Below are 21,396 nucleotides of genomic sequence, written 5' to 3' on the forward strand. Positions count from 1 at the left end.
TTCCTTATGTTTCTCCAGTTTCCTTCCAGACTCCAAAAACATATTGTTAGGTTAATTAGTTCTTATGAAATTGCCTCTAGTGGGTGTCTGAGATATTGAAAATTAGACTGTGAGCCCCATTGGTTATCTCATTGGTGAGATAAAGTTGTAGACATGTTTTAGAATTAAAGGGGGGAGGTAAAGACCATCCTGGAGTGAGATGAGCCCTTGCATTTATTGCCTCACTGGTTTTTCCTTTACATGTCTGGAGAAGAGCGCCAATGAAATGAACATTGTTGGCTTCTGCAGGTTTATCGACTTTCCGTAGCGACAAAACATTGTCCTTGCCGTGGTCATTTCACAATGCACCTGCACTTAGTGATGTTACTTTGACTTAGTGAAGGTTGAAAAGCTTTAGGTTTCTTCTTTTTTTTACAGTTGTAAAAAAGCCTACAATGGTAAAACTTTCTATGCTCTGCAGTCTACAAGATTTATAAAACCTGCATTACTTTTACTTGGTCAATGCAGGGTGTTTTTAGGTATAAGGATAACTCTACAGTAGAAGCATTTGAGCTGACAACTAAGGGGACTATTGAGGTGCATGATTATCATACATTCTAGATAATCAGACCATAGTCATAGAAATGTCAGTTCTTTGCAATTTATCCTGTGAAATTGCTTATTGTATTTAGAGCAAGACTTTTTGCGCTATAGTGATATCTATGGTTTGTTTTCTTTGCATATACATAACTTACTGAGGTTGGATTTAGTAGACTATCCATGTCACTTAAAGGGACAACAGCACTGAAGTTTGTCTTATCAGCATTTGGACTGTAGATATGGTAACACAGCACTTCTGGAGTTCAGGTGATCGGATAGGGTGCCACCCCATATGGACAAGTGGAGAATCTGCCTCCAGAATAATGTAAATGACTGGGGGTGTTACCAGTGTGAGACATGTAGATTAGGAGAGCAGACTGTCGGTCATTACATGTCTCACACAGATAACGCCCCCCTTTTTTGTTGTTATCTATCCATTTAAATTAAGCTCTGGAGGCAGATTCTCAGGGAGAGCTATGTCCGGCCCATAGATCTTAACAGCTCATTTACATGTTAAGAAAAGCATAGATTTCTCAGGAGCAAAACATCAAATTGCAGATATCAAGGTATAATTTTATTTAGCTTCCTATGGCCTGCATGCCCATATAGATGGCTTAGGAGGGTTGATCCTACTGATAGATTCCCTTTAAGAGTCTACCTTACCATAGACAGAATCAAAATGTAACATAAAATGTCGGTATAAGTTTACAGAGGTCACAGAAAAACCCAGAGACATCCAATATCATTACATCATCTGAATACCTGTGTGCGTAACATTTATATAATATAGCGCAGTGCAGTGTGTAATACCGTATTTACAATGATATTTTGCAATATTGCAATTTGATTGATTCTTTTTTGTGTGGTGTGTTTTTTTTAGTGTGTAGTGTGCTTGGTAGTATGCTTGTCACCTCCTGGAAAGTGTCGACAAAATAGGACATTGCTGAACTTTATTTTGTAGATTAAGCAGCTAAATATATTTGAAGCCGTGTTGTATCTCTGCCATTTGCACAGGGTGTCAATGCTTCAGTCTTACTGTAATGTTACACTTACTACAGAAATAAAAAAATGTAGGTCTACACTAGGCATTTGGCTGAAATCTCCGAGGAAGAACCTGGGCGCTTGCATTAGAGTTTATTGGTTTAGCTCCTAAGAGAGAGAGTATCATGGTTAAGTAGATTTTATGAAAGCAGAGCAGGAGCGCACGTCTTTATTTAACATACACTTTCATCTTTTCAATCTCTATTATTTGTTTTGTTTACAAAGAAATTGCATTAAATACTTCCTTTGTCAGGAATGGCTTCTAAGAGGTGCTCCATGTGATGTGAAGGAGCTCTGAGGATAAGCCGCGCTCGCTGATTGGACTGTGAGAACGGATCCATCTTCGCAGCGTCCACGTGCTGCAATTAAATACATAAAATCTGTCGCCTTCCAATTTCTTCCAACATTCTGTGCCATTTGGGAGTTGTAAATCGGTGGAGGAATATGATGACAGATTTTGTTTTTCTACCATAAGGTTGAGTACAAATATGGAGCATACGTGACATATTCCCATTATAATCCTTGAATATAAAGTATACATTTGTTTGCACCTTATGGTGTGACACTGATGGCCATTAATACACAGAGCTTCTGCTAGATCTTGGTTCCCAAGGCTCCCACCATATATCATTCTAGCCGATGGCAGTAATGGATAAAGGAACAGGAAACTTCCTACTTAAGCTCCCTTCTACAACATAAACAATGGACATAATGTTGCGGCTATGGATTATAGCATTCATTTCATCAAGAGGTGCTTTGTGCTTCACTTGTGTAGATGCTTGTCATATGCCACTGTCGAATATGATGTCAATGAAATCATTTCACTCCACACTCACTCTGCTATGTGCGTAGTTTAATGCTCTGGCTTCCAAGTGGCTATAAGATAATCTAAATAATTCTATTAGTGATGGAAACCTTATAAGAATGTGCCTAGCACTGTCATTGCTGGATCGTACATAATAAATGGGTGTATGACTACACATACATGTCCAGGCCTGATGAAATACCCACTGCTGTAAAGTCTTTTCCATTCCAACTGCATCAAGACTAATGATCCATAAATTCACTATCAACCTAACTCCACTGTATGCTCTTCAGAATTTAAAGGAATTGTCCACCCACCTTTAAAAAAAAGGAGGACCAGAGTGGCTTGCAAAAAGAAATATATACTTTTCCACCTTTACCCCGCCCATGGGGACCTGGCCAGTGCTAGGGAGGAGTTTATCAAATATTCTTGAAAAAACATTGATTTCTCTGGCCTGGTGCTTTGACTACCAGTGCTCTTCTGTTTAAAGGGAACCTGTAATGTGAAAGACAATATTAAACTGCAGATGTGGGGTTAATCTGCAAGTTAATGGTGTTCTGAACCCGGCTGGTGCCCACATTTAGAGCCCTTGTGCTGGGAGTCAATTAACTTTTTTTCTACTAGCAGCGTTCGGCGTTCATACACGGGGGTGGTGCTGGCGCGGGTTCAGTTATCGCTCTAGAGATGCAGTGGTAAACCGGTTCCTCTCACTGACAGACAGCCTGCCCCTATTCTGATCCAGCTGACACTCAGTGCTGCGGACGCAGCTACGGCCACTGCTCTGTATACACAGAACAATGACTGAACCCGCGCCAGAACCACCCCCTTGACTGAACAGTGAACGTTGCTGGGGGGAATGAAGTTAATTTCCTCCCGGCAGCATGGCTTTCAGAGTCAGCACTAGGCAGGTTCAGAATGCTATTAACCTGCAGATTAACCCCATATCTGAAGGTTAATAGCATTGTTCAGGAGACAAGTTCCCTTTAAGGAGAAAATTTGGTCACCAAAACTTTATAAAACAGACAAACCATCACTGAATAGACCTTAGACATGATGAAGCTGGTATACTTACTTTGATAATCCATGTCAGAATGGCTGTATAACTATTTAAAAAAGATTTCCCCTCTTTTAATAAAATGAATGTGTTATGTCCAGCTACAGACTAAGAGAGCTGTCAATTTTAATGGTAAACAAGTGAAACTTTGAAAAGGGTGTACCCAGCAATTTTGATGTGGATTTTCTAAGTAAGTACACCAGTCTCATCATGACTAAGATTTTATTTAAATAAATATATATATATATATATATATAGTTTCTATTATGAAACACAATGACAGATCCTCTTCAAAACACCTAGAAGTGATTTCATTGTGATCAGGAGCAGACATACCATTGGTACAATCTGTGCAGCTGCACTGGAGCTCAAGAAGAAAGGGGGTCCACTGCCACCTCTAAAGCAGGTGTAATTGTGAATTATGATGAGATATTGGTCTGAGAAAGGTCCTTATAATATCCTGGGCCAACGACCCGTTTTTGTCTGTGTCCGCCACTGCTTGTATTAGTATAGTTGGCGGGTCACAGTCACATGACGTTGCTATGACTATCATGACGCTTCATTGTGTAACAAATGAAGGCCAAGGTAATGTAAGTATTATATATCCGAAATATTTTTTTTTTCCTACAGAGGACACAGTAAAGGATTTTTTTGAGAACGCTATAGTATTTGTTTGTGCAGATATTTCCATTTGGGCAATTAGCTGATAGGCAGGTTCCATTAATTGAACCCTATTACTAGCGCACTGTATTAAAGAGATGTTGTCTGTTCACAAAACTCCTGAATAGCGGACATAGTCATTCATTTGGTCGAAAAAGTAGACTAGGTAGAAAAGTCTCTGATTAGGGTTTATTATATTTATTTAGCATTTTTCTATTTATTTTCATTTTATGTTATTGATATGTTATATCCACTCTCTCTTTACATTAGGTCATATCAATTCTTGAGGGACATGTCTTACTTTTCTTTAATACGCTCATCTTATCAGTGCTTTTTCTTACTCAGTTGGCAGAGCAGTGTGATGCAGCAACCATTAAAGGCAATTAATTTTTATGATCTCTGTATGTCAGTCCTGTAACAAGTGAAGTTCAATCAAATTGCTAAGGAGCACTAGGAGCTCAAATTGAGTCACTGGGCTAGATGACAGCTACATCAAAGCCAGGGCACTGAGATTCCCATGTTAACAGTTTGTTTGCATCCAGTTATGAGAGGCTTTCTCTAAAGGCTCATGGCTGGAAAAAGGTGCTACAGTCTATGGTTCTATGTTTCTACTTATTGTGTAAGATTGAAACATTCCGATCTGATTCTACTCTCATGAAGTTGGAGCTATGATTGGTGAATACCGTATTTCCCCAAAAATAAAACAGGGTCTTATATTATATTTTGCTCCAAAAGATGGGTTAGGGCTTATTTTCAGGGGATGTCTTATTCTTTTCCATGAACAACAATCCACATTTATTCTTGAACAAAAAAAAATTGAGATTCATTCAAATATTATTGTCATCACACACACAGCACATACACATCTGTATGTGTATATATATATATATATATATATATATATATATACACACACATACGGTACATATCAGCTTAGTTCCTCTAGACTCCCAATTAAAAGACCTTTGGTGGCATGGCCTTGAGGTCACCAATGGTCCTTAAGTAGTCTTATCATCTGAATAGAAATGCTGGGAGCCCCTAAAGGCCCCGTCACACATCATTTTGTGACACATCAGCGATCTCGCCAGCGAGATCGCTGTGTGTGACGGGGATCAGCGACCGGCCCCCCTGCCGGTTATCGCTGATCGTGCTCGAGCGGCCTGGGCCTTTTTTCGATCGCTGGTCTCCCGCTGCCCAGCGCGCATCACTGCATGTGGCAGCGAGAGACCAGCGATCAGTGATGCTGGACTCTGGTTGCTAATGTAAACGTCGGGTATCCAGGAGCCGCGCGGCTCCTAGATACCCGATGTTTACCTTGGAAACCAGCATGTACGCCGGTTTCCAAGGTAGACAGCGGGTATCCAGGAGCCGCGTGGCTCCTGGATACCCGACATTTACATTAGAAACCAGCGTCCAGCGTCGCTGGTCCTGATCGCTGGGACTGTCTATGTGACAGCTCACCAGCGATCAGCCTAACGATGTCCCAGCGATCCCATCATGTCGGATCATTGGTGGGATTGCTGGGACATCGTTTAGTGTGACGGGGTCTTAAGAGAGTGGCCACCCTGGGCAATTGCCCATTTCTCTCCCTCCTAACGCCAGCTCTGACTGTAATTAGGGCTTAGTTTTGGAGCAAGACTTATATTTCAAGCATACTCCAAAAACCTGTAAAGTAATGTTACTGCTTATTTTCTTGGGCAGGTCTTATTTTCGGGGAAACACCAAAATTCATTTGACGTGAGACCCATTTAAAGGACCATCTTAAATGTCATATACACAAATATACATCTATAGCTTGTAAGAGTCGTAGGCGAGCATTGGTCTTTTGGAGCAATACAGATAGTCAATCAGTTTAATTCAGGAATCTAATATTGAAATGGTTAGATAATTTTGACCAAAGCCTTGTACTTATGGGTTTCTTAAAGAGCTTATCCTATGAGGAAAACCTCAGATTACGGTATATTTCTAAATAAGTAGAAACAAGACATTTTTAATTAAGACCTATTGGAAAGTTGTTGAGAAATGTAAAGGCTGGCGGAACGCACCAGGTTATAAAATAGTAGAGAGTGCGTTCGCAGCCCGGGGTCCACCGTGCAGAGGTGGTGCACTGCTGCTAGGTAATGGCGGAAGGGAAGAGCGGCGTGAAAACAGTCACACGTGGGTTACGTCACCCAGTGTGAACAGGAGCGGATTCTGTTACTTCACAGAACCGCACAGCCGCTTGAAAGTGAATGCCGGAGCCTGTTTAGCTCATACAGCCCGGCCACAGAGCGCACAGCAAACAGCCACAGAACTCCACCCTAAGGCACGGGGTTAGAGTCCTTCTAGGCCACTGAGCGTGCGGCGTCGCTGCCACGAACGCCGCTATAGATGCTGGCTAAGGAGTGCGGAGCACTTGCTCTGAGGCGTGCTGAGTCACTGATAGTGACTAATATCTAACTCAACTCTGTCCTACCTACGCCTAAGCCTGGGCGCTAGCAGGCTAGGCTGCACAACACATGCGTACCAAGGGTAGGGGTTACATAATGAGTCAGTCACCAGAGACATTCATACGTGCATCCATCACTCACTCCTTATAGTCAGAAAATACTGGCTATCCTAGCGCATGGCCGAGCGGCCATGCAAACCTTTTATAGCCGCAGGCGTCTGGGACCTTCCTGGCTTCTCGGATGGGCCAATCCGAACACGAGCAGGACCTAAGCATGTGACCTTCGATCTCCAATGGAGAATCTCGCTGCTGAGCAGCATGCATTGCCATAGCTGTGCCAGAGGTGGCAGCAGCAAGCAAACCCACAGAGCTGGTCTGGGCAGAGTGCTGGGACCGACGAGTTTGCTGAGCAAGCTCCTCTGCGGCTGGAGAGGAATGGGAGACCGCCGGAAGTAAGGCTCGGGATTCTCGCTGCGCAGTGATAGAAATCTGACGCCTAACATTACCCCCCCCTCTCTGAGCCTCACTCCGCAATGAGAAGAGGAGCGTGGATGTTCTCCACTGGCTCCCAGGTCCGAGCCTCTGGACCATAATCCACCAAGTAAAACTTTTTGCCTTGCATCCCACGATGGCATTGACCTCAAACTTGTCAGACGATAGGTCTGATGTCCTGGCAGATGGCTCAGAAATCCAGGACATGTGAACCGGCTTAATGTGAGACACATGAAACATGTCCGAGATAGCGAAATGTGGTGGAAGGGCCAGACGGTAGACCACAGGGTTAACCTGCTCGAGGACCTTGAAAAGTTCAATATAGTGCAGTGCGAACTTAGCAGATTCCACCCGCAGCCTGATGTTTCGAGCGGAGAGCCACACTAAGTCGCCAGGAGCGAAGGTCAGAGCAGGGCGCCGGTGAGAATCAGCGGAGGACCTCATTCTCTCCTTGGAGGCCCGAATAGCATCCTGCGTGTGATCCCAATTTTCACGTGTCTCCACTGCCCAGTCTGTCACCCTAGAGTCGGTGGACGACACGGGCATGGGCACGGGGACGCGCGGATGCTGACCGTAATTTAAGAGGAATGGGGTCTGACCGGTGGAGTCAACCACAGCATTGTTTAAGGCGAACTCCGCCCATGGCAGCAAGGATGCCCAATCATCCTGCCTGGCCGAGACAAAATGTCGCAGATATGTCACCAGGGTCTGGTTGGCTCTCTCAACCAACCCATTCGTCTCGGGATGATAGGCCGAGGAGAGATTTAGCTCAATGCTGAGCAGAGAACAGAGCTCTCTCCAGAACCGAGACGCAAACTGAGGACCCCATTCGCTGACAATTTTATCCGGCATGCCGTGCAGGTGGAAAACATGTTTAATAAACAACGCTGCCAGACCCCGTTCCGATGGTAGCCGAGAGAGTGGTACCAGATGCACCATCTTGGAAAAATGATCGGTGACCACCCAAATGACAGTGCTGCTGCTGGACTTGGGCAGACCCACCACAAAGTCCATACCGACCATCTCCCAGGGCCTGTCCGCAACCGGCAGAGGATAGAGTAACCCAGCAGGTTGCTGCCGAGAGGACCGATTCTGGGCGCAAGAGACGCACGCCTGAATATAGTCCCTGATGTCACTGGGCATATGCGGCCACCAGTGCGTCCTCGCCAGGAGTTCAGAGGTCCATTTGATCCCAAAATGGCCACCCACCCTGGACGAATGGGCTCAAAAGAGTACCTCCGGTCGCAGATGGGCAGGACCTAAGTCTTGCCCGGAGGTACAGACTCAAGAGCAACCGGAGCCACGGTCCTCAGGCTCTCTGATGGGACTATCAACCGAGGCTCCTTCTCCGATGACACCACAGAGCGGGAAAGAGCATCGGCCCGGACGTTCCGCTCCCCGGAGAGAAAATTCAGCGTGAATTGGAATCGGGAGAAGAACAAGGACCATCTGGCCTGGCAAGAATTCAGCCGCTGGGCTGTCTGTAAATAGACCAAATATTTGTGGTCTGTGAACACCTGGAATGGGTGGCGAGCCCCCTCCAGGAGGTGTCTCCACTCTGAGAAGGCCAGCTTCATTGCTAGCAACTCCCTGTCCCCGATGGAATAATTCCTCTCCGCCGGTGTGAAGGTCTTAGAGAAGAAGAGGCATGGGTGATTCCGACCTTGCGAGTCCTTCTGAAAAAGGACCGCTCCAGCACCGACGGAGGAGGCATCCACCTCCAGGATGAAGGGCTTATCTACATCAGGGCAATGTAGAATGGGAGCGCTAGCGAAGTGGGACTTAATGGAGGTGAAGGCCTTGGAGACAGTCTCCGACCACAGTTTGGGATTTGCACCCTTCTTGGTGAGGGCAGCCAAAGGCGCCACCAAAGTTGAGAAATGGAGAATGAATTGGTGATAGTAATTTATGAACCCCATAAAGTGCTGCACCGCTTTGAGAGAATGGGGTTCCTGCCAATCCATCACTGCCCGTAGCTTGGCAGGATCCATGGCCAAACCCTGGGCTGAGATGATGTTGCCCAGGAAAGGCAAGGACTCCTGCTCAAACACACATTTCTCCAATTTGGCATAAAGAGAGTTGGCCCGCAGGAGATCGAAAACTTTGTGAACATCTCTCCGGTGGGAGTCAATATCTGGAGAGTAAATGAGAATATCATCCAGACAGACTACTACCGAGGTGGTAAGCATATCACGGAAGATGTCGTTCACAAAGTCTTGGAAGACGGCTGGCGCGTTACATAGCCTGAAGGGCATCACTAGGTATTCATAGTGCCCCTCTCTGGTGTTAAAAGCCGTCTTCCATTCGTCCCCCTCACGGATGCGAATCAGGTTATAGGCTCCCCGCAGATCGAGCTTAGTAAACACTCTCGCTCCCCGTAGCCTATCAAACAGTTCCGATATCAGGGGCAAAGGATACTTGTTCTTAATGGTTATAGCATTAAGACCCCTGTAATCGATGCATGGACGTAATTCTCCATTCTTCTTTTGGACAAAGAAGAATCCCGCACCCGCCGGAGACACCAACTTCCTAATGAATCCTCTTGCCAGATTCTCCCTGATATACCGAGACATGACCTCTGTCTCTGGGAGAGATAGTGGATATACTCGACCCCGGGGAGGCTCAGTACCGGGCAAGAGGTGAATAGGACAGTCATATGGGCGGTGCGGTGGAAGGGTCTCTGCCGCCTTCTTGGAGAATATGTATGCATACTGTCGATATGGCTTGGGAAGCGAGGAGAGATCTGCAGGAACCTCAGAGGTGGCGACCTGTACCCAGTCCCTCAGACACCTACCCTCGCAGGCCTTGCTCCAACTGAGGATTTTTCCCGAAGACCACTCTATATGGGGAGAGTGAGATCGCAACCAGGGAACCCGTAGGAGGACCTGGTCGATCCCCTCGGGCATAACAAGGAGAGACAGCATCTCCTGATGAAAAGGAGACAAAGAGAGTCTCAGTGGAGCCATCTGGTGGGTAATTTGGGACGGAAGTGTCGACCCATTCACCACTCTGATGGTGACTGGTTCAGGTAGCAAGACCAGGGGGACTGCGTGTTGTTGAGCGAAGGCAGATGACATGAAATTGCCCTCCGCCCCTGAGTCCACACAAACCTCCACCATCAGAGTGGAGGAATTAAATTCTAATGCCCCTTTAAACAGGAGCTTGGAGGAGAAAGTCGCGGTGTCTAGTAGGCCCCCTCCGATAACCACTAGACGGGAGCGTTTCCTGAGCCCTGAGGGCACTGGTTAGCAAGATGCCCAGTCTGCCGACAGCAGAAGCAGACTGGAGGTATCCGCGCAGACCGGGTCCTGGACCCCGTGCGGGACACCTCCATGGCCTCTGGAGGCTCGGGAGGCTGACCGGAAGGTTCCAGAGGTCTCGCGAAATTTGGAGCCAACTTATAACGTTGGCGGGACCTGGAACGCTCCAGCCCTCGCTCTGTGAAGCGAATGTCTATTCGGGTAGCGACCGTAATGAGCTCCTCTAAAGTGGTGGGCACCTCCCTGGTGGCCAGGGTGTCTTTGACGTGATCAGCCAGGCCTCTCCAGAATATGGGTATGAGAACCTTATCTGGCGACTCCAACTCCGAGACCAGAGTTCTGAAGAGGATGGCATACTGGCTGACCAAAGACGCACCCTGGGTCAGAGCCAGCAACTGAAGTGCGGTGTCGTGCGTGATCCGAGGACCCAGGAACACCTGCTTCAGAGTGACCAGGAAATGGGTGGCACTCTGTACCAGGGGATCCCCGCGCTCCCACAGCAGGGTAGCCCACTCCAGGGCCCTGCCCGACAGGAGGGAGATGATAAACCCCACCTTGGCCCGCTCGGAGGGGAATCGTGTGGCCAGCAACTCCAGGTGAATGGAGCACTGACTCACGAAACCCCTGCATGAAGCACTATCGCCCGAGAACTTCTCGGGGCAGCGGGAGGCGGGACAAGGTCGGGACAGGACTGGCCGTGGAGACACCGGCGACAGCATCTGTGGCTGCTAGGATGGCGACCAAAGTAACACCCGCAGCTGAGGTGGAACGCTCTAGCGCTGCCAACCTACCCTCCAGTTGCTGGATGTATCTATGCAGTCGCTGTTCGTCCGCCATTACTAGCCAGACCCTGGTGCTAGGATAATGTTAAGGCTGGCGAAACGCACCAGGTTATAAAATAGTAGAGAGTGCGTTCGCAGTCCGGGGTCCACTGTGCAGAGGTGGTACACTGCTGCTAGGTAATGGCGGAAAGGAAGAGCGGCGTGAAAACAGTCACACGTGGGTTACGTCACCCAGTGTGAACAGGAGCGGATTCTGTTACTTCACAGAACCGCACAGCCGCTTGAAAGTGAATGCCGGAGCCTGTTTAGCTCATAGAGCTCGGCCACAGAGCGCACAGCAAACAGCCACAGAATAGTCCTTCTAGGCCACTGAGCGCGCGGCGTCGCTGCCACGAATGCCGCTATAGACGCTGGCTAAGGAGTGCGGAGCACTTGCTCTGAGGCGTGCCGAGTCACTGATAGTGACTAATATCTGACTCAACTCTGTCCTACCTATGCCTAAGCCTGGGCACTAGCAGGCTAGGCTGCACAACACATGCGTACCAAGGGTAGGGGTTTCATAATGAGTCAGTCACCAGAGATATTCATACGTGCATCCATCACTCACTCCTTATAGTCAGAAAATACTGGCTATCCTAGCGCATGGCCGAGCGGCCATGCGAGCCTTTTATAGCCACGAGCGTTCGGGACCTTCCTGACTTCTCGGATGGGCCAATCCGAACACGAGCAGGACCTGAGCACGTGACCTTCGATCTCCAATGGGAGATCACACCACGGGCATGCTCAGTGGCCCGAGATGAGGACTTAGTCCCTGGAGAATCTCGCTGCTGAGCAGCATGCATTGCCATAGCTGTGCCAGAGGTGACAGCAGCAAGCAAACCCACGGAGCTGGTCTGGGCAGAGCGCTGGGACCGACGAGTTTGCTGAGCAACTCTTCTGCGGCTGGAGTGGAATGGGAGACTGCCTGAAGTAAGGCTCGGGATTCTCTCTGTGCAGCAACAGAAATATCTATATTAATAAGGAAACTAGTCAAAAGTGCTGACAGGTCTTCTTCAGTGGTCCCAATAGTTTTGAAAAGCAAGTCTTTATGACTATGACTCCTAAAGTTAATTTTCATCCTTGATGACTTACTTGAGGAAGTTCACATGTATGCTCCCATTGAGCACTGCATTGGGGTTTCCATTGGAATCCCCCCAAAATAGGATCCTGCCACAAGCCCCTACAGAGCCATTAAAGGGGTTGTCTGATATAGAAAAATCAAACATTTTAAGGTGTTGATGGGCTTAAAATACAAAAAAAATGATGGCATACTCACCTTTCAGTGCTCCCAAAGATGCTGCTCCAGAGGTTTTCCCTGGCTTTTAAAGTGATACCTACTATGTTCAGATATCAGAGGACTGCTGTAGTCTCTGAGCGTTCAGGTGACTAGCAGAGTGCACCATTAGAGAAACATATGATGAAATGTTCCTCTAGTCAACTGAATGCTGCAGCCAATCAGAGGCTGCAGCAGTATCCTGACATCTGAACAGACTAGACATCATTTCCACAGCTGGCAGTCTGCCATAATAGTTGAAGGAGTTGTCTAATATAGAAAAAAATTAAGGCATGGACTTACTTAAAATGAACTGGTGACGTACTCAGCTTCCCATTCCTCCACCAATGCAGTGGCCTATCCGTATTCCACCAATGCAGTGGCTGCATTGGTGGGGAACCTGGAAGCTGAAAACATCTCAAGTTTTTATTTTATGTGAGTCCATTCCTTCATTATTTTTTATATTGGACAACTCCTTTAACTATTGTGAGGCCATTTGGACTCTGGTCGGCCTCCATCACGGCAGTGCTCGTTTTTTACAGATTTGCATGTCTGAAAAGGCTCTGTCGGCCTCATAAAAGGGCTCGGTCGGGGTTTTGTCGGCCTCATCCTAGGAATCCTGTGTATTAAGAATTTTGATGGAAACCTTGACAGAGTTCTTAATGGAGAGCATTATATATGTGTGAAAATAGCCTTATTGTGTCACCTTTCCATGGAATCTCTGACTTGTAGCTTAGATAACGACACTTTCTGCTTAGATATCAGTATCTGAAATGTACTGGCCACACCTACAACTAGGATTTGATATCACAAATAGAAAACTCTTCCTGTAAGTCATGCAGCCCTCATCCGGGAAACCCTTGGGTTTTCAATGTTATTTCCTGCCAGTTTGTGGTTACCAAGTCTATGGCTAACTCCAATGTACCAGTGTGATATACAGATACAGAGCTGGAGATACATTACAAAATCATGATAAAGGAAAGTTCTGAAAAAAAGCAAACAAAAACCAAAAACAGATAAAAAAAAACCTTAGGAATTACTGGAAAAAAACAAAAACTCCATTAAAATTTTAATTATATGTTCCATAGGTTGAAAAGGACACTTGTCCATATAATTCAGTTTTTCACAGACCAATTGGTTTAATCTGAACATTAAACGTTTGAGTGCTGCATTCTCTAACTTAGGCCGGGGTCACACTTGCGAGAAACTTGCACGAGTCTCGTGTCCCAATACCCTGCACTGCCGTCGGCACTCGGGACCGGAGTACGCGGCTGCATGTATTCCTAAGCAGCTGAGCACTCAGGTCTGAACCCCCGGCGGCAGTTCCGGGTATTGAGACGCGAGACTCGTGCGAGTTTCTCGCAAGTGTGACCCCGGCCTTAAAGATGTCCTATGAAAAAAAATCTATATAGGTGATAACATGCTGATGGGTGGGTGTACCAGCACCGATTGGCAGATTGGGGAACTTTTATTCTCGTCAGATGTCTGACCACTGATCCATTCATCCTCTGTGGTGCTGATGGAATGAATGAAGCGCTAGGCAGACACATAAGGAATGAATGGCGCACAAGTCGCACATATGTACTACCGCTCTGTTCTAACGGAAATAAAAGTTCCCTATTCTGCCAGTGGTCAGACCCCCATGAACATCAATTTGTCACCCATTCTGTGGATAAGTGATAACTTGTTTTCATTATTCAACTCCTTTAAACAGTCTCATATATACCTGTTTGGACCATGAGTGCTATAAGTGTGAAATCAGAATTACTTTCCAGGCTTTTTAGGTGCAAAATCTGCATAATATTTTACCAAATCTCATCCATGTGCTGCACAAAAAAATTGATTTTAAATCTGCAGCATGTCAATTTAGGCAAAGGGTAGCAAATGTGCAGCGAATTCATGGACAGACATGTAACTCATGCAGATTATACTACAGATTAAAGAGACTTTGTCAGCACTGAATGACTGTTCAAAGCAAGTACAGGCACTCAGTGCTTCACAGTGTGGCCAATTGTCTAACTACATCTTCCCACCTGCTTGTTTTCCATCTATGTCTGCTCTTCTTTAGCTCTATGAAGCCAAAGCTGTCAATCAAAGCCGACGGGGATGGGGATAGAGGTAAAACAAGTTTATTTAAATATTTGGAAACGCCTTAGTGCACCGAGTGCCTGTACTTGGTTTGAACAGACATCCTGTGCAGACAGAGTCCCTTTAAGGGTAGGGTTACACCAGCGTATTTTCTGTCATCCGAGTAAATCAGGTCGATGTGCAAATCACTGTCTGATCAGAGTCCGATCAGAGTGGGAGCATAGAGTAATCTGATTTTCTAGGATGAGGACAAGATGGAAAAAAAAATTCTCGCATCTTCTCCACTCTGTCAGTCCGTGTAAATCGGACTGCATTCAGATGTCACCTGAGTGCAGTCCAATGTTTCCCACATTGACTTGTGTGGCCGAGTGTGATACGATAATCTGATCCAACTTGGGCATGCTGCAATTTTTTCATTGGACCGTCTCTGTCCCAGGAAAGAGTCGGACATGTGCATGGCCCCATAGAATTACATTGGTCTAAGTGTGATTCATTTTGTCGAATTGAACTCAAACCAAAAATAGTGTTGTCTCTACAAGCCCGAATTGTGTATTTTATTCTTCTAAATCTAAATTTATGCATTTTGTGGACTTAAAGCATGACGATTTCTGGGTAGGTCATTCATATTGTTCAACTTAGCATGGTGAAAGAGATTTGGGTCACTGTGCCATAGTCCTGAAGTCCCATGTAAGCTACAGGAAACTCCCATCATCGTGAGCTGGCAAACTCAGCCCTGCTCTATCTGACAATCCTGCCTCTACTACATCAAGAAATGCAATATATTTTGAAAACATTGACACCATAGTATAAATCATCTAATTCTACATCAAACAAAGAGGACACAAATAATCAAATCTTCAAAGCGTGAATCAGGTGAATTCTTTTATATCTCCTCCGATCTGTGTTACCTCTTCAGCACTGAAATTAAACCTATGGGTTAAGTGACTGTTACACACAATTTTGATAAACTGAAGGTGGAATTCAACATTTCTTGCATGAATGGCTGTATAATGTGGCAATAGCTGTGAGAAAAAGAGGAACTCGGCATCTAAGACCAAACACAATGGAAATGCAATGAATCGGAATGGCTCACAGATCATAGCAGCATCAGAATTTCCAGCAAGGAAAATCTTTTCATGGTGAATTAAGTGGTGGAGGAAGAAAAATGGTGATGAAAAAGAAAAAAAAAAAAAGGTAGGCTCAGATCACAAACGCTCGACTTAGGCCTCACTGCTAAAGATTTAAGAACCTTAGCTAACGCCGCGCAGAATAGAATGTGGAAAATTGAATTTACTCAACAATTAAGCATTGAATTAATCTACATCCCGGCTCAGTAGAAACGTGTGTGCAAGGGGGGCACATGGTGTGGGGGTGGCGTGATATGGAACAAAACCGAATAAATCATCCCAGCTCATTAAAACATAGTGAATATATCATGTTTGTGGTCTATAGTTCTGCGCCAACTTCTCCCGAATTGCACCCATAATCAGATTAATCAACACATTTTCGCCGGGGTTCGTCGGCCGCTCTATATTTTAGCTTGTTATCTGCAGATTTTCTATTAATTACAAGTCAGATCAGCAGCCGACAATAGTAGTGAGGGACAACACAAATAGAATGAGAATGCCCCAGAGATGTCACTCCTAAGATCTGATGCATCCCAGAACTCCCACGGGTTCATTGCAGCCTCCCACAAGCCTTGCTGGTCTTTTGTTCAATTACAGTTAATGCAATAGTTTGCCATTTTCTTCTTCTAATTATATTTTCAAGTGGGATTTGTAGCACATAGAAAAACATCCTTTTACATGTTGAGGCACCAGGGCTTTGTGCCTGGCATTGTCTGTCCCCTGGGCGCTGTACCATTCTCTCTGCAGTGCTCTGAATAAACAAGTCTAAAAGCTGCAGTTGTACAATCTGAAAATTTATGCATTAACCGTTTGCATTCATGGCATGTGTTCCACATTACCCACTTACAGCATTCTTCTGGCATGTTGGAGACTGCATATTTGTTTAAAAAAAAAAAAAAAAAAAAGCGTTTCTCCCACAGTTCACACATCTTTTTACCAGTCACTGAATCACTAATACAATTGACAGTGTTTAGAATACCCTTGATAGTTGCCTTGCTTTAGTGTGAGGGTTTTTTTTTCTTTTTCTTGCTGGCATGGCATCCAAGTAAAAGCACTGAGCAGTTTGACATATAAAAAAAAGAACAAAGATTTTTCAGCTAAGCATGTTTACAATTAATGAGACAATAGGTCTAATGCAGTTTCCACAGTCTATTCCCTTCTGTTATCAGCCACATTAGGTCTCATTCAGATGTCAGTGTTTTTCTCGGATGCAAAAAAAATTGTTTTCGGGGGTCATCAGAGTTTTGGATCCAAGTTTCAACAGCTTTTGGTCCATGTGTCCATTTTTACCATTAGGGTACATACTCATATGTGAGAAAAAAAACGGTCCGTAATATGGACCGAAAAAAACAGAAGAAAGTCATGCAAGTACAATGCGAGTACAATGCGAATACAATGCGATTTTCACACCTAGCATCCGATTGACATCCGATTGCCATCCGATTGCAATGCAATTTTAACATGAGCTTTTACATACAGCAGTTCTCTATGTCATTAGGCCTCTTTCACACATCAGTATTTCTGATCAGTATTTCATCAGTATTTGTATGCTAAAACCAGGAGTGTCTCCAAAACAAAGAACAGACATCAGTCTTTCAATTATATTTTTTTCTTGGTAGGTTCCAGTCCTGGCTTTGGCATACAGACACTGATGCAAAATACTGACCAAATACTGACTTGTGAATGAGCCTTTACACATAGTTTTCAAAGGAAATATTCTTCAAAACACACACATACAGTATATATATACAGTATATATATATATATAATTGATAGATAGATGGAAAAAAAGCCGGCAATTCGTGTGTGCATACAGCAAAATCACACTGACAGTTTAGAATAGAATAGATAGAATAGATATATACACATAAAATGCACATCTATATATATATAGATGTCAGTGACACACACACACACACACATATATATATATATATATATATGTATTTATGTTGCATAGAGAGATAGAAGAAAAGCCGGTAATACATCTGCCGGCTTCTGTAAAATCACTGCAGGAGCTGACAGGATAGAAGAGATGGATTACGTACAGTAACTCGATATAGAATAGGTAGATATATAGATGTCAGTGCTAACTACAATTAGTACAGTGTGTGTAAATTAATGGACATGTATTTAATTGATGAAAGATTATTTTATGGAAAAAAATGGTGTGGGCTCCCTCCATAATTAATAGCCAGCAATGGCTATTCAGACAGCTGATATTAATAGTCTAGGAAGGGGCCATGGATACTGCCCCCCCACCCCTGACTAAAAACATCAGCTCTCAGCCACCCCAGAAAAGGCGCATCTCTAAGATGCGCCAATTCTGGCACTTAGGCTTGCTATTCCCACTGCCTTTCAGAGGTGGCATGTGGGGTAATATTTGGGGAGGTTGATGTCACCTTTGTGACATCAAGCCCCTAGGTTATTAAAGGACAGGCGTCAATAAGACACTCCCATTACTAACCCCATAGTCAAATTGTAAATAAAACACAAACACCCTGAAAAAAAGTCCTTTATTTGAAATAAAGACACAGACTCCCTTAATATTCTAAATTAAACCATAGTTACAACCTCACCTAATTCTCCAAAGCCATCGATCTCCTGTAATAAAAGTAAAATAATAAACCAGCAATATACCATACCGGTCCATCATTGTGTCCCACGCTGTAATCCATATAAGGGGTATATACAGTTTTCAACCAGGATGGTGCCAAGATGCGACCACCCCGGCTGAAAACTCGCTGGTGAATGAGGAGATGCTGGGAGCGGAGCTTCAGGGACTAGCGGTGACTTCACTGAAGCTGCACTCCCTCACAGCCTGAACTGGGGTGACCTCTAGACCGTGGGAAAATGTATTTGGTCAGTGTTTTTCACATAATAAATAAATTCCAAAGCTTCTCCTATCCCTTGCAATGTTAAACATGAACAGCACATGGATGCCATGCCTGCGATGCCCTTGTTTTTCACGGACTCATAGACTGGTATTTGCATTTTTCATTCGTGCCATCAGTAATAAACAGATATGTCTCTGTGAGTTTTGCACGGAACCACAGTTCCCCAAAAACAGACGGACATGTGATCAGCTCAGCAGACAATAATCGGTACATGTTGTATCCTTAAAAAAACACTGATAGAACATGTATGTGTAATACGGATGTCTGAATAAGCTCTTAATAAGTTTTAAAATACTAGAAATTGTGATTTCATGCACCACTTTTGCAGCATTTCGAAATGAGAAATGAGGTTAAAACAACATCTGGATAAATCAAAACTGTATCCATAATGCCAAACAAATAAAACAAAGGCACAAATAAAATAATGAATAAGGGGCAAATTAAAAAGTGACTAATACAACTATTTTTACTGCAGAAAAAAAGGAGCAAAAGTAGTGAGGAGTCAGCCCTTCATCTCTAGTTTTTCGAACATCCAGAAGGGTGTGAATGTGAGCAGCAGTCCTTTACAAACCCTTGAGGGATCATTCCCATGTTATGGTGCGGTATGCAGGAAAAGCTGTAGCTACGCGTGGCGGGCAAAGTTTATTTATTGAGTGTTAATTGGTTGCATGATTTTGTGGGTAAGGCTGGGTTGACATGAGTGACAAAGTGCCACAATGTGTGCCTGCAAAAGAGTGCGTGTTTACCGCAAATTGTCACAGTACAATTACTGGCTGGGCTGCCTAATACTATCTTATCTATAGTATACTAATTGAAGCACCACTATTTCCACTCAGACCACCAGGACACCAGAATTTCTGGCAGCCACTTTACCAAGGTACCCAGTCTGTCCCTTAGAAACCCCATTACTTTCAATCCCAGGATCCCCACATTATACCTTACTATCTTTACAGCAAATTCCCTTTGGATCCTCTGACAACAGCCTTGTTATGGTTTATGCAGGCTATCCTTCAGACATCGACTCAATGAGTATGACCCGAGAGGGTCGAAACGTCTGTTGTAACTATTGTCGCTTTGTGCAACCATTGTTATTGTGTATATGATTGCTCTTTTTGCTCACCTGTGCGTTCGGCTTCTCTTGTGGACTGTAATAAATGAAATTTATTTGCATCACATATCCCATGAGTGTGTGGTGAACTTGACTCTCTAGTAATCAGGGCTTTTCAGTCCGTTACACCAGCACCTCACCTTCTGGACAGAGTGCACACGAATATTACACCTCCAACATTGTGCCAATTGTCACTAGTAAGTTGAGAAAATCCAAATGGTTCTGTCTTTTTGTTACTTGATTGTCATTGTCACAAAAACTTGCAGTTGTCAACGCGACCCCATTCACCTGCATGATGCTGCAGTGCAGCATCCTCGAGCTTTAAGTAATTTAAAATCCTACATGCCAAAGTCTATCGGCTCCAATAGGAAACATTGATGGACAAGGGTGCTGCCCCATACATCCACCTATTCTTCTCGACTCCCCAATACACATTCACGCTCAGCTCAGTGAGATGAGCATGATTTATGAAAGGGAAGAGGGGAATAAGTTGCTGCAAGATACCTTGGGAGGGATGGGGGCAATTAATTCCACTGAGAACAAAATGTTAAAATAGACAGCCCAAGCCATTTTTTCCCTGAAATCTGCCATCAGGCAATAATTAGACCTCAGCCTAAAGACCCCCATACACATTAGATCACTGTCAGCCAAACGATGGTTTGGCCCATCATTCAGCTAACAGTCATCTCAGTCGCCTCCCCCATACAAAAGGAGCGTTCACTCAGCCGAGCACTGCTATGTTCTCCATGAGGAAGCTACCAACAAATATCTCTGTCGGCGGCTTATTTTCAGGGGAAGATTATTGATTGCCAGTCTGAAATTGGACATTTCCAGTTGACATCTTTCCCAACAATTAGTTGGCTGGCGCCCCCCCATTCACACAGAAGTGTAGTCTAATGTGTATGAGGGGCTTAATTGTTTGGTTATCCAAGAGATAAAGTGCAATAAGAAGAGTCTAGCAGTTTCTTATCCTTCCTTCCTTACATACTTGCTTGACCACCAAATTTATCCTAGTTAATAGTGCAGCCAGTGACAATATGGTCGGCTCATACAACCATAGATGCTCTCATCTGACCAAATTGGGACAAATATGAAAATGACACTCTGATCAAAGCTTGAACAGAGTGTGATCATAGTGTGATCTGATTCTCTTGGTTGAGGAGAAGTTGGAGAAAAAAATTTCATAGAATCGTAGGATAGAATGTTAGAGTTGGAAAGGACCTCCTAGGTCATCGTGTCCAACCCCTTGCTCAATACAGAATTCAATAGGCCATGTCAGACAGGTGTCTGTCCAGCCTATGTTTGAAAACTTCTCCATCTTCTCCATTCTGTCAGTCCCTCGAAATCGGACCACACTAAGATGTCATCCGTGGGCAGGTCAAAGTTTTACATGGAATCATTGACTTGCATGGTTGAATTTCAGATCAAAGTCAGACATGCTGTCATAGAAAAACATTGGTCTGAGTGCAATCCGATGTTTTACGGATTAGCACTCGGATGGAAAATTTTGCAATGTGAACGAGTCCTAACCCTTAGTAAGAAATATAGGGAAATCGTAATAACCTCTGCCCCTGTTTAGTAGAGGCCCCTAGGCAGCTGCCCCGTTACTCTTTGAAGCTGACCTATAATAACAGATAATGCACTTTTTAACTATAAATGACTCCTTTATCGGACATTACATCTACATTTCCTGATGGATAGATTAATTTGCCATGTATGGGAGCCGATACTAAGAATTAGAGTCTTGATTATGCATGCATCTA

The 21,396-nt window shown here is 44.6% G+C and overlaps 1 protein-coding gene across 1 annotated transcript in view; it reads left to right on the forward strand.

The window, feature by feature from the left end:
* MEIS1 (Meis homeobox 1) overlaps positions 1 to 21,396 on the forward strand; it is a 195,119-nt gene that overhangs the window by 24,519 nt on the left and 149,204 nt on the right. The window lies entirely within an intron of this gene.

This window comes from Dendrobates tinctorius, unplaced genomic scaffold, assembly GCF_039654945.1.
Source record: "Dendrobates tinctorius isolate UK_male_01 unplaced genomic scaffold, ASM3965494v1 ptg000203l, whole genome shotgun sequence".
Lineage (NCBI taxonomy): Eukaryota > Metazoa > Chordata > Amphibia > Anura > Dendrobatidae > Dendrobates > Dendrobates tinctorius.